Genomic DNA, 21492 nt, shown 5'->3' on the forward strand with positions numbered 1-21492 from the left:
ATTGAATTCATTAACCTTTGGAAGGTTGCAGGAGCATTTTTTAAACCAAAGGGCATTCTTGTGAACTCATAATGTCCTAAGGGGGTAGTGAAGGCTGTTTTCTGTTTGTCAGAATTTCGCATTGGAATCTGATGAAACCCAGACGCCAGATCTAGAGTTGTAAAATATTTCGAGTGTCCTAGCTGATCTAAAATATCCTCGATATTGGGTAAGGGATAGGCGTCGCCGATTGTAACGTCATTTAATCGTCTATAATCAATTACGACTCTCCATTTTCGTTCACCGGAGGAATCTAATTTTTTCGGTACAACCCATAAAGGGGATGACCACGGAGAAATAGAGGGTTGTATTATCCCTTGTTTTAACATTTTATCAATTTGTTTATTCACCTCGAGTTTGTGAACTTCCGGATATCTATAAGACTTCGTGAAAATGGGTGTAGAATTTGTTAAATTAATTTCATGTTCGATAGTATTTGTTGCGGATAAAATGTCGTCAGAAAAATGAAATATATCGTGATATTCTTTACAAATATTTAAGACTGATCTTTGTTCTTCTAAATTTAGATGTTCCAACCGTATGTTTTCTTCTAATAGTTGTTGTCGTTTTAATGGAGGGTTGGTTGAATTATTTGCTACAAGGATTGTGGAGCTAGATGGAAGTTGTTCTAAATACACCGAAATTGGTTTTATTTGTAAATCTATTATGCGCGTACTCAAAATCGTAGCATAAGCTCTATTATTTTGATTTACTTTAGTGATTGCTTTTGACAAATACACTCCTTTTTGTAACTCTAATTCCGGAACGATACCTTCTTGGATTTCGGGATTTTGTACTTCGATTTCGATAAGAGTTTCTGTTCGCGCCTTAAGGTTAATTAAATTTATTTCTCGAATTTCAGATTTGTGAGGATTTAAGTAGATCGGTATGGTCGATGATCTAAAAGATAGAGTGCGTGATTGATAATCGATAGTTGCAGATTCTTTCTGTAGAAAATCCTTACCTAATAAGCCGTCGAAAGGGACGTTTGTTGCTTGATTTAGGATATAGAATTTTATATCGACAGTGGAATCACCTACTTTTACAGGAATCAAACAACTGCCTACAGTTTCGACTGGAGTATTCACGCTAAGACCTTGTAATACCAATTTATCTTTAGAATTAAAATACGTATTAGGATTTAATTTGCATGCTTTGATTAACGATATGTTTGCACCTGTATCTACTAAGAGCGTGAAGGTTTGATTTTCATTTTTCGAATATGACGAAGACACCGTAATATAATCTAAATTATCGCTTGGAATAGGAATGTTTAATTCTCGAATACCGCTAAGCGAGAGATTTGACCCTCCAGCTCGGTGTCCATCGCTGGGGGTTCCTGGGAGTTTAAATGTACCGCGGCGTTTTCTGTCTGTCGGGTTGTATGATTAGATATTTCTTGTCTTCGATTGTTATTAAATTGCCTTTTCCGACACTCCGTAATTACATGACCCTGTTTCTTACAATAATTACAAAACCTTGACTGATTTGCATGTTGAGTCGTGTTTGGTTGAATATGGCTTTGATTTCGATTTTGCGTTTGAGATTGACGGAATTCGTTCGGAGGTCTGTACTGCTGTTGATTTCGATAAGGGGTTTGATTTGAATTAGAAACTTGAACGTTATTAATAACTCTACTACGATCGGGACCGGCCAATCTTGATCTACATTGTGACGACTCGTGATTTGTTCTACCGCAAATGGTGCAAGATCTTCGCTTAACATATCTATGCATATCTAAAGCTCGTTCTTCTGCGACGGCTGCGGAATACGCGGAATTTAAATTGTCAAAATCTTTCCATCTCAGCATTTGAGAAATTTGCGGACAACTGTGGTAAACAAATCGATTTAAGGTCGTTTCTTCCACGGATTTCTTTTTTCCTGGAATTTGTAGAGGATCATCCGAATATTGTTGTATTGCGCGAAGAGCTCTCGAGGATAAAGTTAATAACCTTTGATAAAAAGCGGTAATACTTTCAGAATGATACTGTTTACTATTACTTAGTTCTTCCATTATTTGACAATAGTGTTTTTTATCTTGAAATAATAGTTTAAGCCGTTCCTTTAATTCTGTCCAATTACGAAAACTTTGAAGAGTAAGTTGTTCTTTAGCATTTCCAGAAATTTGTGAAAGGATGAAATATAACAAAGGCGTTTTTTGTCTCTCCGAAGCGAGTTCATCTGCATTATTGCAATTGGCTATAAATTGTCCGAGTTCGTAACGGTTACCAGAGAATTCTTTTGGAATTAGTTTACATAGAAATGATATTGGGTACTCGGAGGAATTTGTGGAATTTGAGGAAATAACTGGAGATGGAGAAGCCATCGTAATCTGAGTACAAAAGGCGATTACCAAGCAACAAAATCCAAAGATGTATGTACCTGTCGTCTACCAGTGAAGTGCGTGAAGTTCCTGTGCGTGCCAGCGGTTGACTTCCTTCTCTGAGGGGACTGGATCCGTAGAATCTTCCGGTTAACACTATTGTTTCCCGTCACGATAAAAATCCGTAGGTGGAGAACACTTTTGATAAAGTCTGATTATTCTTTCACCAATGACGGGTCCTACCGACTGCGCCAATTTTGTGTCGTGATCCCGAAATGAATAAGAACAGGTTTGGAAGAATGTTACTGGTCTTTATTTTACTCTTTACGATGTCGACGGTTTCAAGCTCAGATAACTCCTGCAGTAAGGATGCTGGAAAAAAAGGGGAGAAGGATGTCTTTGGAGTAGGGGGATTGTAGGGGAGTTGTAGGAGAGGAAAAGTGAAAGTAGAGAGTTCAAGTAAGGGATGGTCGCTGGTCAGGACGTCTGGTTTTCGTCTACGTCAAGGACGGCTCAAGGAATACGGTTGTATGTAATAAGAGGACGGAAAGAGAGAGAAAGAACTGGAGAGGATGGTTGAGATTTATGATCGGGGACAACCCTGCGTTGGGAAAACTACTGTCGTACATGTGGCCCTTATTGTAAGGAAGACTGCTAGAGCAGGTATAAGTTAGCAAAGGCATGCAGTATCTGACAGTTGCTTATAATCCCTATTTGTAACCAATACGGGTCATTCCATGCCAACTCGATTACTTTTTGCAGGCACCAACGTCGATTTTGTTCTAAATGAAATATGTTGTAGTCCATGTGAAATTAGGGGGGTTTAAGTCATCATTTAGCCGGTTTCGAAATTTTTTATAAATAGCAGATCGTCAAAGTTTTCAATTTTTGCCCATTTTGGCGAAAACGTGCCTCACTTTCGAATTTTTATCTCAGGAAGTATTTGTCTGATTGAGCTACATATTTTTAACTTCCCGATTTTATAGGGAAGTTATTGTAATGACCCCGAAAATCGAAAATCGATTTTTTAGCAGATCTTCACGTTTCATGGTCATTGCAGTCATTTTAGACTATTTTCAGCAAAATGTTCGTATGTGTGTGTGTGTGTGTGTGTGTGTGTGTGTGTGTGTGTGTGTGTGTGTGTGTGTGTGCGTATGGCCGTTTCTATGGTATCAAATTTTTCGTTAACGTTTTCTGAAAAAGTAACAACGCGATCAGGATGATGAATGATGCAATCGATGTGCCCCGTCGTAACTTAGAGCTGATTAGATTTTGGTCCATATTGGTCAAGTAGTTTTTTAGATTTTTAGTTTTTTTCGAAAGGAGTTGATTCTACAATGCAATTTATACGAGAGAACGGAAAGTTTCCACCGAAGAAACAAACGTAATTACACAAAAAATTTTTTTTTTTTGTACCTTACGCTGATGTTTCCGCTTACAATAATCGAAAATTATCCCAATGCAAGAGTGAGTTAATCATCTCTACTCCCGAGAATACATTTTCAAAGAATATCGATGAAAGTAGAAAAAAAAATTTATATTACAATCTTTAAAAAAACAATCAGTTCAAAACGAATTATTAACTGAGATTAAATTGAAAATTAATATAAACTATATGATAATTATTAATAACATTGATGTTGAAAACGGATTGGTTAATGGAGCACACACACATGCGGAATATTAAAATTTATTACTTTTCAAGAAAATACTAAAATTTCGTCTATATTGTGGTTAGATTTTCAATTGGCCAGAGTAGGAGTGAAAGTAAGAACTCGTTATCGTGATTATATGAAAAATGTAAATATTCATCAAAATTTAACACCAATACTAAAAATCTCGAATCATGTAAATATGTCGAGTGAGGAAAAATATCAAATCACACGTAGTCAATTTCCAGTGGTTCCTGCTGAAGCGATTACGATTCATAAAAATCAGGGACAAAAATACGAGAAAGTATGTTTGAATTTTAAAAAATCAGAAAGGCGAACTTTACAAATGTTGTATGTAGCACTGAGCAGAGTTTCAAAATTGAGCAGTTTATATATTTTGGGACAATTTAAATTAACAGTATCGAAGAAATCCAAGATCAATACTGCAAACCCGGATAATGAGAAGTTGTATCGTTTGCGAAAAACTAATTAAGACAATTTATTTTGCAACATTAGTACGCTATAACAAGGAACCAAGCGAGCAACGAGCCTACGACGTTCGTTTAATGCGACGCCATATAGCAAACATCTTGAGAAGTAGAAAACTATTGAATTTCCCTGAGAACGTATAATCATCTTAAAACGTACTAAAAATAATGATAATAATATACTGCAACTAACGAATCGGGAAGTTCTTTGTGTGGCTCGTGGAGAGTCACACACCAAATAAAAAAAAACATTATTAACTATAGGTACTACTAGCCATGCGTACCACTAACCCTTTCGCAAGAGCAGTCCTATCCGCGAGCTCTCGCAAAGCGAGCGAGCAAAAACAACCCTACTCGCGAGCGAGCAACAATAACCCTCTAGTTTTGTTTTATTCGGAAAGGATTGGGCTATCACAAAATAATTTTTTCAACCCCGACAATCAACTTTATAATGTCGAAAAATTTAAACAAATTCTTTTTTTAAGTTTTTTTCGATGATGGGGCTCAGTGATTTAAATTTTAAAAAAATATATGGTAGTGTTTGACGCGTACCGGCCGCGAGCGGGAGACCGCGGTAAAGGATCGCTTGCCCAGAGAGAGATTCGAAGTCGAAACTCCGATCATAAGAACACGCTCACGTGTTTGGCGTTTTTCAATATCAGCTGTACGGATTTGACATCGAACCGAGGTGAACGAACTCATAGGTAAACGCCGCACAGTGGTCTAAACGGGCCATTTAGCTGGACAAAATTATTCTAGCATTATTTTAAGACTTAAAGCCGTAGTTAAGTAGGTCATTGGATTCGTCTTGACATCAGCTGCAACAATATGAAATAAAAAATATTTAGTAGCATTTAAAAAATTAACATGATAATATTTTTTATTTAAAAAAAAATTTTTGTCAAATTTTTTTTATTAGAATTTATAGATGACCGAATATCGATTAACTTTTGTTCGAAACATTTTCTTGCCAGATTATCCGAAATGTTCAAAACATCGTGGTGACAATTGGGCATTTGCACCGAAACGCTTCCGAACCGAAACTTTTCATTGAATTTAGCTGGCCAAAATTATTTATAATGTTTAATGATCCCGCAACGTTTTCAAATCACATATAGTATCATTTTGTATTTGTTTAAGTATTTTAAAAACATCATTTCATCTCAAGTGTTTACGTCTGGAAAGCGTGCGCGCCCGAAACGCAAGGACCGCTTGGCGCGATAAACAAAATGCTGTAAAAAAAAGGTGCAGACTCGTGCAACTTTTTTTTGTTTTGCTGTAAGCCCAAACCTTTGACAATTACAACCGCGCTTAAAAAAATTCTCGGACGCAACCTGATATACAACATAATTACTCATAAAGTGTTACAATCGTAACAAATCTTATTTACATACTAATCGTGTTGAAATGTAAATAATTACCATAAGATATGCAATAAAATGATACAAAATTGTTGAAAGTATAGTCCATACTTACTTGCAAAACTTTTATACTGGAAAGAAATGTGAACAACTTACTTGAAACATATAAAAACTGTCTCATCGAATTTTAGCAGCAAGACACGTACTACGAAAATCTTTAACTTTCGATGAAGTACAGCACTTCATGGGTGCCTGAATGATAAAAAAAATGTTAGTACATTGTCCCCCATATATTAAACTACAGCAAGCACTAAAAATTTCACACTGTAGGTAAATTTTTGAAATCGGCTTTTGGCCAGCTAAATCGCTGAAAGGGACCACTGTGCGCCGAGCCGACCGCGTGTGTACTAAACACGGCAGCAGTAACCATGAGGGGCATCCTTCGAACTCGCCCGCTACCGTTCTCGGCTCCTTTTCCAAAACAGCGTCAACTGTCGAACTGTCGTCCAATGTCAGCAATTAAAACGTTTATTTCAAATCCCCCACTCCGTCCTAGTTCCGAACAACCAGCCTGCCCACTATAAATAGCAGCGCAAATTCGCAGGGGTCCGTCTTTTGTATCCGCTAGTATACTAATATACAATCTTTGTTTTTACGAAAACAATACTTTCTTTATACGATCTTTGAGCGTAACAATCCTCCGCGTCCGAAGCTGTAAGGCATCAAAAGCCCCGCGGAGTATTTTGTAACATATACTACCACGTCAGTGGACAACTTCCTTGTACAGTTTAAAATTCATATTGGTTAATTAAAATTGTTGCGGAGGTCGTAGAAACTCGGCCTCCATTGAATAATACGCTGAGTCTGAATACCACCTCGATTCCTTCCGCAGTAGAAATGACTATTTGGTCAATTAAGACGCCGACACCTCAGTCAGGGTTCGGTGCAACAGGTAGTATTCCTTGAAGTTTGCCCTTTAAACTGAGCCCTTGAAAAAGATGGTATCGTTAAAATTGGCGTCACAATGAGCTGGTAAAGTACACCGTGTACCTCCGTTTCAGGTAGAGGCAGATTGTATACGACTAAATAACTCTATTTATACCTGGAGAACAATATTAATATTGGTAACCAGTAACCACTCTTGGCCAACAACACCTTTTTAATCATGACTTCATTTATAGATATTAGTTTTTATAGGAATCATACATGTTCTACAAAAAAGGTGCCGTTCCTCAATGGAAACCACGAGAAGGTGGTGGTTTTCATCCATCGGAGAGGGGTAAGGAGGGTTTATGGTAAGAAGTATGGATAGGATCATTGTGTGGGGTGAACTTAAGGATTATGGAAAAAAATAAATTATAAGTTCCATTAGTATTGTATCACATACATATATTTATATAAACATTTATTTGGTAATGTTACCAGGATTAGGAAGGCGTAAAAAGTAACATTACTGAATTGTCCGTTAACGATGCATATATTTAGAATAAGTAATTTTAAATATATATATCATATTCAACATTTAAACCGAAGCATCACGTATGTTTGTTCCCGCCAAATCATATTAAGTACTTACACGTAATGCGAATGGAGTATAAAGTCATTTTCTTTAGAACACGAGAAATCGTGTTTTATGTTGAGTGTTGACACTGAATGGTAATGGGTAGGGGTGTGCGAGAACCAGAAATATCGGGTCGGGTCGGGAACACGAAATTTTTTCGAGATCGGGACGGGCACCCGAAAATTTCGAGATACACGAATTTATCGGGATTCCCGAAAATTTCGAGAACCCAGTAATCATTTATATTCGGTTTAATGAATACATTCATAGTTCCGGATTTTTTATTCTAGATGTTTTCGAAGTTGAAAGAATGTTGTCCATCACGAATTCTTTTCAAGAGTGTCTTATGTCATATTCTCGTAATTTTTCGGGAATCTCGAAATTTTTCGGGAATCTCGAAATTTTTCGAGAATCTCGAAATTTTCGGGAACCCGACCCGACCCGACTCGACCTCTTCTCGACTCGTCCCCACCATCAGGTTCCCGATAGTTCGGGTTCTCGCACACCCCTAGTAATGGGGCCTCTGTGTGAGGCTCTAACGCCCCAAAACCGACGGACACCAAAATACATTGGGTGTCAGGTCTATTCCTATATCTCGTCTATGCCACAGACGACGCGCAACACTCACTACATATCAAAATGGCGATGGCCATACCTGGCAAAAACGCTTGAAATCGAACAACTTTGTACAGGCATAACTTTTGAACCAGTAAATTTCTAACATTAAAACTTGGATTTTCGGAATTTTCACGTCGAAATCTACTGGATTACGTAAAAGAAGTGTAAAATGTTTGATTTCCGGAGGTGAACTTCGTATTTTTTTTCGCTAAGTCTGAATACCAAAAAATCGTACATACTGTTTACTTTAATGTACACATAGAGACGATTTGAAATCGTTTTGAAATTAATTGTAACGTACCGATGCAATCAATAATTTCATAAAATTGTGTTTTCGTTAGATGTGAGGAAAGGGACAAACATGATGCAGCAGCAAGATGAATCACCGATAATGGCACATAGATCATCACGAACTGAAACTGTCATGCAAGATGTGAGGAAGTTGAAGACTGCCACATTAAACAGAATGGGAAAGATATTCAAACAGCGCTCGCAGACGCCAGGTGCAAATAAATCAGGGTTAAACAATTCTATGGTAAGCGATCTCATGTTAAAAGAGATGTAAGAACAGTAGAACTTATCAATCAGTACTCTTCACACTTTACTTACTAGAAGTCTATTAATAAGATTTTCAATAACTTTATTTCAAGTTAAAAAGAAGTTAAAAAATATTCTTTTAAATAATAATCCGCATCCATGATCTGATGATAAATGTGGAGCAACTAAATTGAACATTGTCGCAATATGTAACAAGGCTTGCAATGGATCATCAACTTGATTAAGATAAACGAGGGACCGACCTCACGATATTGACATTCGACTCTCTCCGAATATGGCATGGTACAATTTACATCGTCTATATGTACAGGACGAGGCACGAATTATTGACACCTATAGTCACTCCGAAAGTATGATGGTAGTACAAAAGTTTTCGAAATAAAAATTGCGTCGGACAACAGGGGCCCTAGTGTAGCGTTAGTCTTTTGGAGACTGGGGGAGAGACGGGGGTAAACCTTACGTTAAGAGAAGGCACCTCGGATGATCTTGATCTTGACATATGTTGTCAAGTACAACATTCTGAGTACCCCTGAAGACGTATTAGCCGGCGCTCGTTGTTTATTAAAAAGTTATAAACAAAAGAAGTTTTGGTAATTATTTAGAAAGAGGTATTTACTCCTCTTCGATTTTGATGAAATTTAAATATGTTATAGATTTCGACATTTTGAACAACTTTTGGCTGTATTTCCGTTTACGTCCATCGTCAGAACTGGATTTTGGAAATAGGTTCTTTTTTTACTAAAATGATGATTGTCAGAAGGATTTTTGTCGACTCGAAAAAAAAATTTTACCATTTCAATGTCCAGTCCCTACCTTACCGACAAATTTTTTTTACTATTTTAATGTCAATCTAGAGTCTAAGTAGAGGCGGCGTTAAGGATGATTCAATCATAGATCACATGTGAATGAAAATGAATTTTTATGGAGCTATGAGGTCAACAAAGCTGGTGATGATCCATTTTTGCAATTAATTGTAGATATTAAATATGTATATTTTGAAAATTAATGTAAAATGTTTTCAAAATTTCAATTGTTAAACCAATTAATTGAATATCTACAATGGGACGATTATGCGATCAGAATTAGTTAGGATTAGGTGGCAGGGGAGCGGAGAGGGCCAGCCCGTCCACCATAGACTAAAGGACTGTTTAGTTTGCCACAGCCTCCGTCCGGCACCAATGCTTAAGGATAGGGCGCCCGGCCTCGAAAATATCCGTCCGGTTTCTCTCCGAAATTTTTTTTCGCGCGGGGCCGCATCCGTCAGGTCATAAACTCTCGACGAGGGTCGCGGCTGCCTTCTATGCGTGGCACAAAAAAAAAGGTTTTTATGTGCTCTACAACTCCTTAGGTAAACTATCGGTAGGTCTCCTATATAACATCATGGAAGTAGGAAACGTTCCTACCGCTTGGTGAATTCTTCTTAAATAATGATTTAAAATAATTACTAGAAAATATATTAGAGACATATCTTTGTTCTGCAAATTTTCCACCGAATCTAGTGTGAAAAAATGTTTAAATATATGGTCGTATTCTACGATTCTTGCTCTTTGAAATACCGTTCTTTTTTCATTGTTCGTAAGAACTTGTTGCCATCATTCAGGTAACCTGTCAATTCCCGTATCCCAATGACTAATTAGCAACACGTGTTTTCGATATACGAGTAAAATTACTTGCTTATTTAAAATGCGCCATAACTCTTTCCTTCCAACCTAATACACATATGATATCAAAAATTATTTCAGCTACACCGGAAAATAATAAAATGTTCATTTTAGGGAAACCAATAGTGTCATTTCGCCCACTACGATACTTTGCAACTGTACGCATCATGTAAAAATTTCATACGACACACATGAGATGTGAAATATTCCAGTAACTACAAACAGTTGTTAGGTTTGAATTGTTTGTTGTTTCGGGTGAATAAAATTGCTGAATATTCTTTAGACATTACACCTTCCACGTAGTGAAAAAGCGAGCGAGAAGAGTCGCAAGCGTTTCTATTGGGCGATACGGAATCGCAATACTAAATACATATGTATGTAGATCGCGTAACTGTGCAATACGTAAATATTATATTATTTCACAGTTGTAATAAGTAATAATATATTTATTTAGTGTACAGAGAGAGAGAAAGCTACGTGATCTATTTCACCGTAATTAACATGTAAAATAATTTCTTCCATCCAGCCATTTTGACTTTTTAAATGTGGAAATAGGTTTTCATAATGATGAAATGATGAAATGATGAAACATGAAAGAGGAAAAAGTAGTACATACTGTTTTTTATACGTACAACGCCACGACATATGTAACTTTTTGGGTTTATGATATTTTGTTAGATACGAAGGTGACCGTCAATTTTTTTAAATAGAATGCTTTATTATTTCTTATGTCACATAAGAGCGCGTGTCTAGTCGAATTCATTCGTATACTGTGCAGTGACCCTCAAGGTCATGCAAGGTAAGAAACGAAAGAAGCATTTTGAAATACTTGCAAACACATTGGTATTAAATATTCAAAATGCTTGTTTCGTTTCCGACCTTGCATGACCTTGAGGGTCGCTGTACAGTATACGGATTTATATCTAACCAAATATCATAAACACAAAAAAATTACATATGTCGTTGCGTTGCGTATATAAAACAGTATGTACTGTTGTGACCTGACGAGAAGATCCCTGGCAGGAATGCGGTGACGTAGGCAAGAATGCGCACCCGATTGGTTGGCTTGGAGGGGGGGCGCCTAGGCTCACACGCAGTTTCGACTAGAGCGTTCTATTGGCCGACGCAGTCACCCCCACTACTCGAGTCGCGTGACGAAGAGCGGGAATCAGACGTACCCTAGGGTACTCAGTGAGGGTACTCAACGGCGTAGGCACAAAATTCAGAATACTGCTGAAAAATTGTCATGACGTAAAACTTTCTTATTTTCCTATTCTTATTGTAAAATGTTCAAATCAGTATTGACATTAACATTCTACAGCACATATTAATAATCGTATATATATTATAAGCTCTCTCTCTCCCGTTCTCTCTCTCTCTCTCCCGCTCTCTCTCTCTCTCTCTCTCCCGCTCTCTCTCTCTCGCTCTCCCGCTCTCCCGCTCTCTCGCTCTCTGTCTCTAATGTAAAAAGCTAAAAAAAAAGTATAAAAAAAGTTACCACGACGGGACTCGAACCCGAGTCCACGGCATAGCAGTTCAGCTCGCTGCCGCTACGCCACACCATTACTTACAATTAGTAAAAGAGTGAACTATGTAAACTGACATGTTGCGTCCACAAAACTTTAATTTGCAAATATCTTGAAAATTACTGAATAGTTGCCTCTATAATGGGGTATATTCGTAATCAGGGGAACGAGATCTGTAACTCTGTAAAGTCTCAACTAAATCTGTGACGCGAAGGCTTTGCATTCTCCTTGTGTAAATTGTCACTTTTCATGACTGCAATTGGATCCTCGTATTCACGGCATTGAATATTGGCTGTGAGTCGTGAAACATCGTAGCCCTCTGTAAATACGGGAATCCTACTACTATGCGTCGTGTGACGTAGCAGCTGAAAGGGCGTGGTCACGCGGCGAGTACGGGACCGTCAGAGGTGGGGGTAGGCGGCGAGTACGGACCGTCAGAGGTGGGGGTAGGCGGCGCTAGCTGGAGACCCCTCTTGCCTCTGTGCCCCCCCGGGGATCTTCTCGTCAGCTCACAACAGTAGGTGTTCTGTTTCTTCGGACTCACCCTGTATAAATATAATAATGGTTGGATTGTTGTCTAGACATACCTTTCTAAATCAAGTTAGTCTATGTTTCTACTAGTAGGAGATTAAATTTTGTTGCCTGTAATACGAACTTAGTATGTTCACATATGAAACAATCAATATGCTGACTGCAACATATATGTAGAATTAATTTATTAAGCCTCTTACTGTTAAATATGCATGACGTTTGGATGCATACGAGCACCATTTGTATTGTATTATGTGTACTTCACATCCATTGGAGGTGATAGAGATAGATCCTTGACAGAGGATGATGAAACGAAATTGACGGCGGCGCAGAGGAACATTATTAACCCTTGCTCGATGAATGGTGGATCATTTTAGCCCGCCTGCTAAAACTCTCGACCGAGCGAGAAAGCATAACGAAATATTCCTGTTCAAGTATTATAGGGAACATTAAAAATCCAATAATGGAATATATTCTGAATTTAGTAAGATTACTAAATATAAAATATAGTATATACGAATCGATATACTGTCTTAGCAATAATTTAACGAGGAAAAACTTTTACACTATTTGTGGTCGCAGATGGAAGAGAACAAAGGATAAGTACTAAAAAAATTTCTGTAAAGTACAACAAATATTATTTCAACTATTACAGTATGTAGTATGTATGCTTCTTCATGATATTATTTATTTCTATTCTTGTATAACGCTAATACAGTTATTGTACTGATAATATGCAGGCAAATATTAAACTAAAAAATTGTTATGTAATACAATAAATTTTATAGTACTTATAGTATTATATTTTATGTATATTCTTTTGCAACTGGCCTGTGTTATTATATAGTAACAATATAGTAACTGTATGTTATTTTACATTCGTAAAACACACTTATCGTTCGTAATGTTATACTGATCTTTATTACAATTATGGCTTTTGAACATTTTCAAAATTTGCTAGAATTTGAAATATGACAGAATTTTGTGTACGATTTTAATTTATTTCAGATCTAATAAGGCTACTACCACGGAAAATAAGAATTGTAGCCATTACGGTAGGGAATAACAGGATATGCTGGACAAATAAAATTTTGGATTAGGAATATAGGTACAGGAAGGTGAGGTATAAAAATTATTCAATTTGCTCGAATTACAGAATACAATCATATAAATTCTCTCTCTCATCCTCTCTCTCTCAAACGACTATAAGGTGCTCTGTCCTCTCTCGCTCGACAAGGCGTCCAGGTATTATCGCCGTACTCTCCATGTCGAACGAGCGACCAGGAACAAGACTCCCGTCCTCTTCCGTTCTCCCGGCAGGCGTCCAGGTATTATCGCCGTACTCTCCTTGTCGAGACGAGCGGCCAGGAACACTCTCTCGTTCCCTCTCGGCAGGCGTCCAGGTATTGTCGCCGTACTCTCCTGCCGAGGCATGGGCGGCCAAGAGTTGACCCGTTCTCTCTCGTTCGACAGGCGTCCAGGTATTATCGCCGTACTCTCCATGTCGAACGAGCGACCAGGAACAAGACTCCCGTCCTCTTCCGTTCTCCCGGCAGGCGCCCAGGTATTATCGCCGTACTCTCCTGCCAGGGCGCTACTGCTAACCAAGAGCGGCCGTGGTCCTTACCTCGTCCTCTCTCTCGGAATAGCAAATAGGCCGAGTCCCTCCGTGAACCCTCTATTTATATAAATCCGTTACTATCCGCGTACGTGAAATCAACAGCGGTCGTTAAGCGCGATTCGTCTTTTCGCGCGCTCCCCTTACGTCGCTACCTCACGTCGGTCGTCTACAAACTATGCTTCTAGAAGCTTTTAGAAGCTTGTCGATTCTAAATTTCTTCTAGAATATTCTATACATACTACAGAATCCATTTTATTCCGCTTTCTTAAAATTCTTCTACAAAAATTGAAAATTGCATAAACACCCGCAGTGTAGTTGTAACGTTCAGTACACGTTCAAGTTCAAGTTCAAGTTAAGTTCAAGTTCTCAAGTTCTGGTTCACGTGCACGTTCATGTTCACGATCAAGTTCAAGTTCACAATTCAAGTTTAAGATCAAAGTTCAAGTTCACAATTCAAGTTCAAGTGAAGTTCGAGTTCTCAAGTTCTGGTTCACGGGCACGTTCATGTTCACGATCAAGTTCAAGTTCACAATTCAAGTTTAAGATCAAAGTTCAAGTTCAAGTTCAAATGAAGTTCGAATTCTCAAGTTCTGGTTCACGTGCACGTTCATATTCACGATCAAGTTCAAGTTTAAGATCAAAGTTCAAGTTCACAATTCAAGTTCAAATCCTAATTTAACACTGTTCTAAAACGACGCACAGTGGGTTGAAACGCGATAAACGCGGACAAAAATCATTTCTGAAGCTATTTCTAAGTTTAAATTAATAAAAATGGTATCGTTTTATAGATTTTGAGGTGCTGAATTCAAATTAACAATCAGATTTTGTTTAATTCCAAACCCATAAAAGTTATGTAAGGTTTTTTAGAAACGGTTTTCTCGAATTGGGACGTACATGTTATTAATTGTTTTATTATTAATAATGGTATATTTTTAAGCTATTTATAGTATAAATTATAGTATAATTTACTTTATGTTAATGGCCGGACCATATCCCATAGTCATCCTCTTCACTGTTGTCTTCTTCACCGATGTGTATGTATGTGTATGTGATTTCACGTTCGCGGATAGTAACGGATTTACATAAATAGAGGGTTCACGGAGGGACTCGGCCTATGATATTTTTTTTATTGTCAAATCGTATAGTACAATATTAAAAAAGTTATCGTTTTCTTTAGAGCGGTCATAAACTTTTGTCCGCTACTGTATGTTATAGATATACGTTAAGTAAACGTTCAAATACTTCATTATGATTATTTTTAATGTGTTTTATATATGAGAATACAATATGCCTTCAAACTAGTGGGTTACCAAGTCATTTAAACGAAAAAATGATTTCATAAGTTGTGTTCACAAAAAATTAAATTTGTTGCAAAATTCTGAGGTCGTAGACAAATTTTGATACCAGATTTGAAATCAGCGTGAAAAAATCTACTGGAAATGATATATAGCATGATAAGAAAAAATTTTTTCCGTGCGTAGTATTGGAAAAACCACAATTTTCTTGAAATTGTGCACGTTTAACGAATTTTCTCAATGTTAAAAAACGTTCGTACCACAATTTTCATAATTATCCCATATTCTGCAAAGTTTCAGCTTTCATTTTTAAAAAATTCATAGTTCTATCTCATTTCTATCAAAAGTTCTTTGATTTTGACACAGAATTCATCGGTTTTACCCACTGTGCGGCGCAACCGCGCATTCACCTCGCGCGTCATCGTTTTTGTGAGACAGTATACACATCTGCTGCTATCTGCAGGTGAAACCTTTTTAGTTTTATTGTACACATGTCTACCAATAACGTTGTATAAATTTTATTGTAGCGATCGTTGGCGTTCGGTTTATAACTGTATTTGAATAGAAAAAAAGCTTGAAAATTACTCTTTGTTTCATCAATGTTTATAGGTGCTATATACAACAAAAGCATATCAAATCCATGCTTATTATTTTCGTCTTGAAACACGCTTTCAGCTAAGTACATGCAAAACATCCTTACTCATACGTGTATTAAGTTATAACGTACTAAATGAGACGATATTCTAAAAAATTCAGGAGAAGATAAGCTCATGAATTTTTATTGAACTTTAGCATTTAATTGTAGGATATAGATATGGAATTTTGAAAAATGAAATGTAGAAAATGATGCCTCATTTATCTACTGACAAGTTAATAATACAATTTTACATGTTTCGTTTAGTCATAAAAATGACTTTTGTCCGTGTTTTTCGTGTTTCAACCCACAGTGCGACGGTTCGTAGCATTCTATGGTCAGAATGCTCTTGTAGAAGGTTCGTACTCTGTTCTCGTCGAAGTATCTTAGAGTTCTGAATCCTACTTCTCCTGCAACTCCCTACTAAAACTCGGGAAGGGACAATTTCTTTGGCAGGTATAAACAGAGGACGAATCACCAGATCGAGGCGTAATCCAAAATTTGTGGAACGTCTACTGAATCCGTGATTTCATTTTCTCACGAAAGCCTCGTAAGACGCTGTACAAAAATCCCTTGTTCAAAGATCATTCCCCGCAACTGGCGTTGCCTTTATGCTGGATACGACTGACCTGTTTTCCTGATACGAAACGAGACACTTAAGGCTGTTCTGGAGGTACAATGGGAGACAAAAGTACAAGAAATTCGAAATCCATCAATATACATATTGGCAATGAAAGCCATTCATGAGTATATTTTGCATTAAACTTTTGCGAATACTGTATCCTCTGTAGCTATGTTCAGGGGTCTATGTATATGTATGTATACAGTTGTCGCGTTTCCATGCTAGTGAGAGACAACACGATAAAGACGTTTTGTAACAGTTTATAATTTTTTTGCTTTGTAACTGTTTAGTGAATCCTAATAAATTTTGAACATAATTAATTACATAATTTATACTACATATAAAAAAACTGGAGTTTTTAGTTGCGTTTTTTCAAGGTTTAAATAGGGTTTGAAGTGAAGTTTTAGGTATTCTCCATAAGAAGACGTGTTAAAATGTGCAAACTTTAAGTTGCAATTTCCTTTGTCCTTTTTTTATACCATATATCGATAGAGTATCAAATTCTGAGTATACATATAAGTGTTGACCTTCGTATGTCCTAAACCTAATAGTTAACGAGATATGTATTATCAAAAGAAGAAAGAAAATTATTTCGATAATATCTCGTTAATTATTAGATTTAGGACATATGGAGGTCAATAGATTTTTACTCAGAATTCGATAGTCTATCGATTCATGATACAAAAAGTAGGTCTTTCGATTTAAAAAAATCAAGGTGTTACGTCCCGGAGTCTGACTTTCGCGAAACTATCGTTCCGCGACCTATTCCCCTTACTGGACGCTCTCAAATGCGATACAACCTTTTGTCCACGCGGCACGTTACGTCCGACGTCTGACTGGGAACCACGACTTCCGCGAACATGCGTATTCTACTTAACGCTTACAGTAGATTCGCCCAAAGCGGCGGACGAGAGCAGAGATAACTGTGACGGCGCGAATCTTCGCAGGGAAATATTTAGCGACTTATCAGCAGTTGAGTATGGCGATCGATGAATACAGGCAGGCTTCGTTTATGCGAACTGCTTTTGTTGCTCGTTGACGGCTGCAGTCGAATCAGGCTGGATCGTCGTAAGGAGGACGATGATCCTCACTCGTCCTGTGAAGATCATGTCGTCGGTGATCCTCGGTTGACGGGAGATACCCCGCTGTTGTCCTCCGTCTCGCGTTCGTTGACGCGCACGAGCTTTCGTAATTGAATAGGAGAGTATTGCAAGCGCGAGGATGTAGGGAGAAGAACTAAGCGAGACTCACTTATTAAATTAATAACTGGGAATATATTTGTAACGTATGAAATGAAATTATAATGAACTAGAAGCGCGTGATATAGCAGGACCGCTCAAAGGTGGATGAGAGCGAGGACTCGTCGGAGTCCGGACCCGGACATCCAGGAGGCGACGAGCCTCGCTGGAGTCTTGAACGAACGTGTCAGACTGGCTGTCCGAATTGAACTGAATTAACTGAAATCTTTTTAGGATAATGAGGTCGAATACATAGGTGTCTTATCTTCTACCGGATGTCTCGTTAGACATAACGCTATGGATGTTATGAGAAGCGCACGATTAATGATTACGGTGAATGCTACGTGATACTGCTACGGGGAATACATTAAGATATGATTATTATACAAGGGTTAAGATAAGAATGGGTGTATGGTATGAGGTGAGAATCGGATCTGATGAACGGAGCGAAGTATGACTACTTATAACTAATCAATATTCTTAATAATTACGGTTACAATATCCTACTCTTATTGGCTATGCTTATAACCTATGGCAACACGTCGGCAGACGTGACACTGGTCTTTAAGAATCCTACACGAATCATAATGTGTTCACTGTTACGTCCGGAAGGTTACCCGCGTGATTTTATCGCTTCGCGACACGTGACCTACGCTAGACGCACAAATATGACGCAACCTTTGTCCACGCGGCACGTACGTCCGACGTCTGACGGGACCACGACCTTCGCGAACAACATCTACTGGCTAGCACTTACTACTGACAGTGAGATGGCGACGAAGGGGATAGTGCAGCCGGTCTGAATCACGGGATTTCTGAGTAGAAAACGTCAGTGGCTCTCGGGCAGTAGAACGGGTGGTCCGTGGGTACGGCAGGCCTCCTTCAGCTGGCTTGCTCTCGCTGCTGGTTGGCGACTGTACCAGAATCTGGCTGGGTCGTCACGGGAACGACGATCTTCACCCGTCCCCGGAAGATGATGTCGTTGATGATCCTGGGTTCACGTGTGATACCCAGGAACTGTTGCCCACCGTTTTCACTCGTGTAGATGCGTGCGAGTTTCCGCAACTGGTATCGGCGACCGGCGCGGCGCGGCATGCGATACTCGTATAATTAATAAGCGAGAGTCGATAGAGGCTTCTGCGTTTCCCGATGAATCCGGAGGAACGCACCGAGCAATATTACGCTCAGACGTGCAAAGCGGAAACGCAGAAGCAGACGAAATATATGCAAAAGAGTATATCGCAAGCGCGCGTTGTAGGGGCAGGAATTGACCGGGACTCACTGATGATGTGATAACTAGGCGTATATTATAACTTTCAACGTTACAACGATACATCGTTCGAAACTAAATTATAATTAAGACAAAAACCGGAACTAGAAACGCGCGCGAGAACGATGAGACCGCACGAGGGCGGATGGACGCAAGAGGCGGGAGTACTGTTCGTTGCGAAGTCGGAACTGGAACTGTCGCTGCTTGGCCCTCCTCGGACCACTACGACACGTCGATTTCATCGTTGTTATTAAAAAAAGAGAAACGTTAGCGGCTACGCGGAATTGATTATGATATCGGGATTACGAGCTACGGTGAATACGGTGTATGGTTACAGGATGCTTATGGTTGATTATGAGAACGAGATTGCAAAAATATAACGTGGCGTGATTACCGAGAATTATGGCGGGAGTGAAATATAATATGACAGAATACGAAGAACTATGGCGGACGTGAGGTTCGAAGTGTGAGAACTTATATCTAGGTGAATATTATATGTTGCGACGTTGGCCTTTTTCCGAGCGGTTTTATGGCCGACGAAAAACGGTCAACCCCGAGATTTTATAGGCTCTGAGACCGGGCCGTGCGCGGCCGTGCGGACACGGTCCTCTCGGTGCAAAAGCGGAATTCTGAGTAGGCTTGAGCGAACAACGCGATAACAGTTCGGGCGCCAGGTATTAGAAAATACCACGCGAAACACGATGGTGACCTCGGGCTCGGTGAAGTCGAGTCCGAGGGTCAAGCCTCCCCGAAACGCGGTATCAAACAATGACGCGAACGGCCGGATGGTTCGAGCGCAGGAGGTAACGGGGACAGCCCTCACGGCAGGACGGATCTCGCAGGTCAAGAATCAACGACACGAAATTGGCTCTAATTCTTTAATGGTCTTTGAAATAAAATATACAGGCGAGCGGCCACGAGGCCGCGAACCGGTAGCCCGCGCTCCTTGTACATTGTAGCGGAAGATGGTCGTTCGCTGAGCGCGTTAGTCGATCTTGATTTTATCGCGGACGTACGATACTACGGTACAATATACGATTTCCTCGTCGATACAAGATTCTGCGAGGCGCGGATGAACGGCGCAATTCCTAAGACTGTCGCAAGAGTCTGAGACGAAACGAAATTACTGACGTGCGATGAATAATCCACGGCCGAACGCGGGATGCGAGGCGCGTAGACCGCCGCGGTTCACGCGTAATTCCGCCTACGCTTCGGCCAGATACAACGGATTACATCGGGTTACAAATCCGCGACCGTACGATTTCGATACAAGACGTAGACCTCCGCGAGAATACGATAAATTACCGTTGCTCGACCGAATCGCTTCTAACACCACCGACTATCCGAACGGAAGACTATTCGATACCGACATAACTCCGGAGGAAGATTTCCGATCTTCGAGATTAAGGGAACTTTCGTCGCGAATGCTCACAGCGTCCTTGAAGAGGACGCAAGCGAAGGCTCGAGGCGCCCTGCGCCTCGGCTCTTACGAAATCTCCGAGGACGAGACGAACACGTGTCGTCCTCGCGCGAATAACACGAGCCACCACGATTAACGAATCGAGAAATCACACAGTCGACTTACCGTTGACGATATTCTATTCAGCCGCTCACGACGGACCTCTAACGCCTCGCTGGAGGTTGCCCCTCGATCCGAATTCCGCGCTAAGTCGAAAAAGCCACCCGCGACGCGATACTACTTCGGTATTTCGGTATCGATCGGAATTAGCGAAAACGTCTACTCTTTACGGAGCTCTGTGCGACAGTGGTTCCTCGATCCGCATCGACGGAACGCATCGATCCTGGTTCCCCCCACTCGGAGCGTATTGCCGAATTTTCCGATAGGTGCCGTACGCAACGCAACTAGGTTGTCGCAGGATCGTAACTACGAAAAAGTCCTAGGGCCCCAGACTTTACGCGACTACCTAATTTACCGCGACATTTGAATTCCCGCTCGCCCTCGGCGAGCGGTTCGCATAATCCTCGGCAGCCAATCCGACACACCACCCACGCTGAGATCCTAGTAGAGCGGGATGAGACGGCGGCGGGACTATTGAATGCTGCTGTTCCCTATAGGATCTCTTCGTCCCACTACGGCGCCTCCGGGTTTGTTCGCCCGTGTGTGATGATTTGTTTGCTGCTTCCGGCGCCGGATTTGATCGTTGGCCATCCTTTTATTCGGTAGTTGATCCCTCTGCACCTTTTCGGCCTCGTACGCTATTTCTCTTTTCGATAGTTGCCTGAAACGTCGTACTCCGTACGCACAACAGATGGCATTAGTACGGTGTACGTGTAGGGACTACACGACGTGGAGGCCAAACTTCATACATGCGCCACAAGAGGGACAGGCACTCGAAAGGTCCTTTCCCGCAAGTACTCGTTCCTTTCCCGCAACCACCGTTTAAGGCAGGGCCCGCTAGTCAGCCTTACTGATGAGTCCTCTAGCGGGCCTAGGACGAAACGCTCCTTCCTTTTTCCTCCTCTCTTTCATAGT

At 39.9% G+C, this 21492-nt stretch overlaps 1 long non-coding RNA gene across 1 annotated transcript in view; it reads left to right on the plus strand.

Annotated features, from left to right (window-relative positions):
- Positions 1-8369: 8369 nt before the first annotated feature.
- Positions 8370-21492, plus strand: part of LOC143214119 (uncharacterized) — a 71439-nt gene continuing 58316 nt past the window's right edge. Inside the window, exon 1 of the long non-coding RNA XR_013010101.1 lies at positions 8370-8577. This is a non-coding gene — a long non-coding RNA (uncharacterized LOC143214119). The remainder of the gene's footprint in view (positions 8578-21492) is intronic.

The sequence above is a fragment of the Lasioglossum baleicum genome, chromosome 12, assembly GCF_051020765.1.
Source record: "Lasioglossum baleicum chromosome 12, iyLasBale1, whole genome shotgun sequence".
Classification (NCBI taxonomy): Eukaryota; Metazoa; Arthropoda; class Insecta; order Hymenoptera; family Halictidae; genus Lasioglossum; species Lasioglossum baleicum.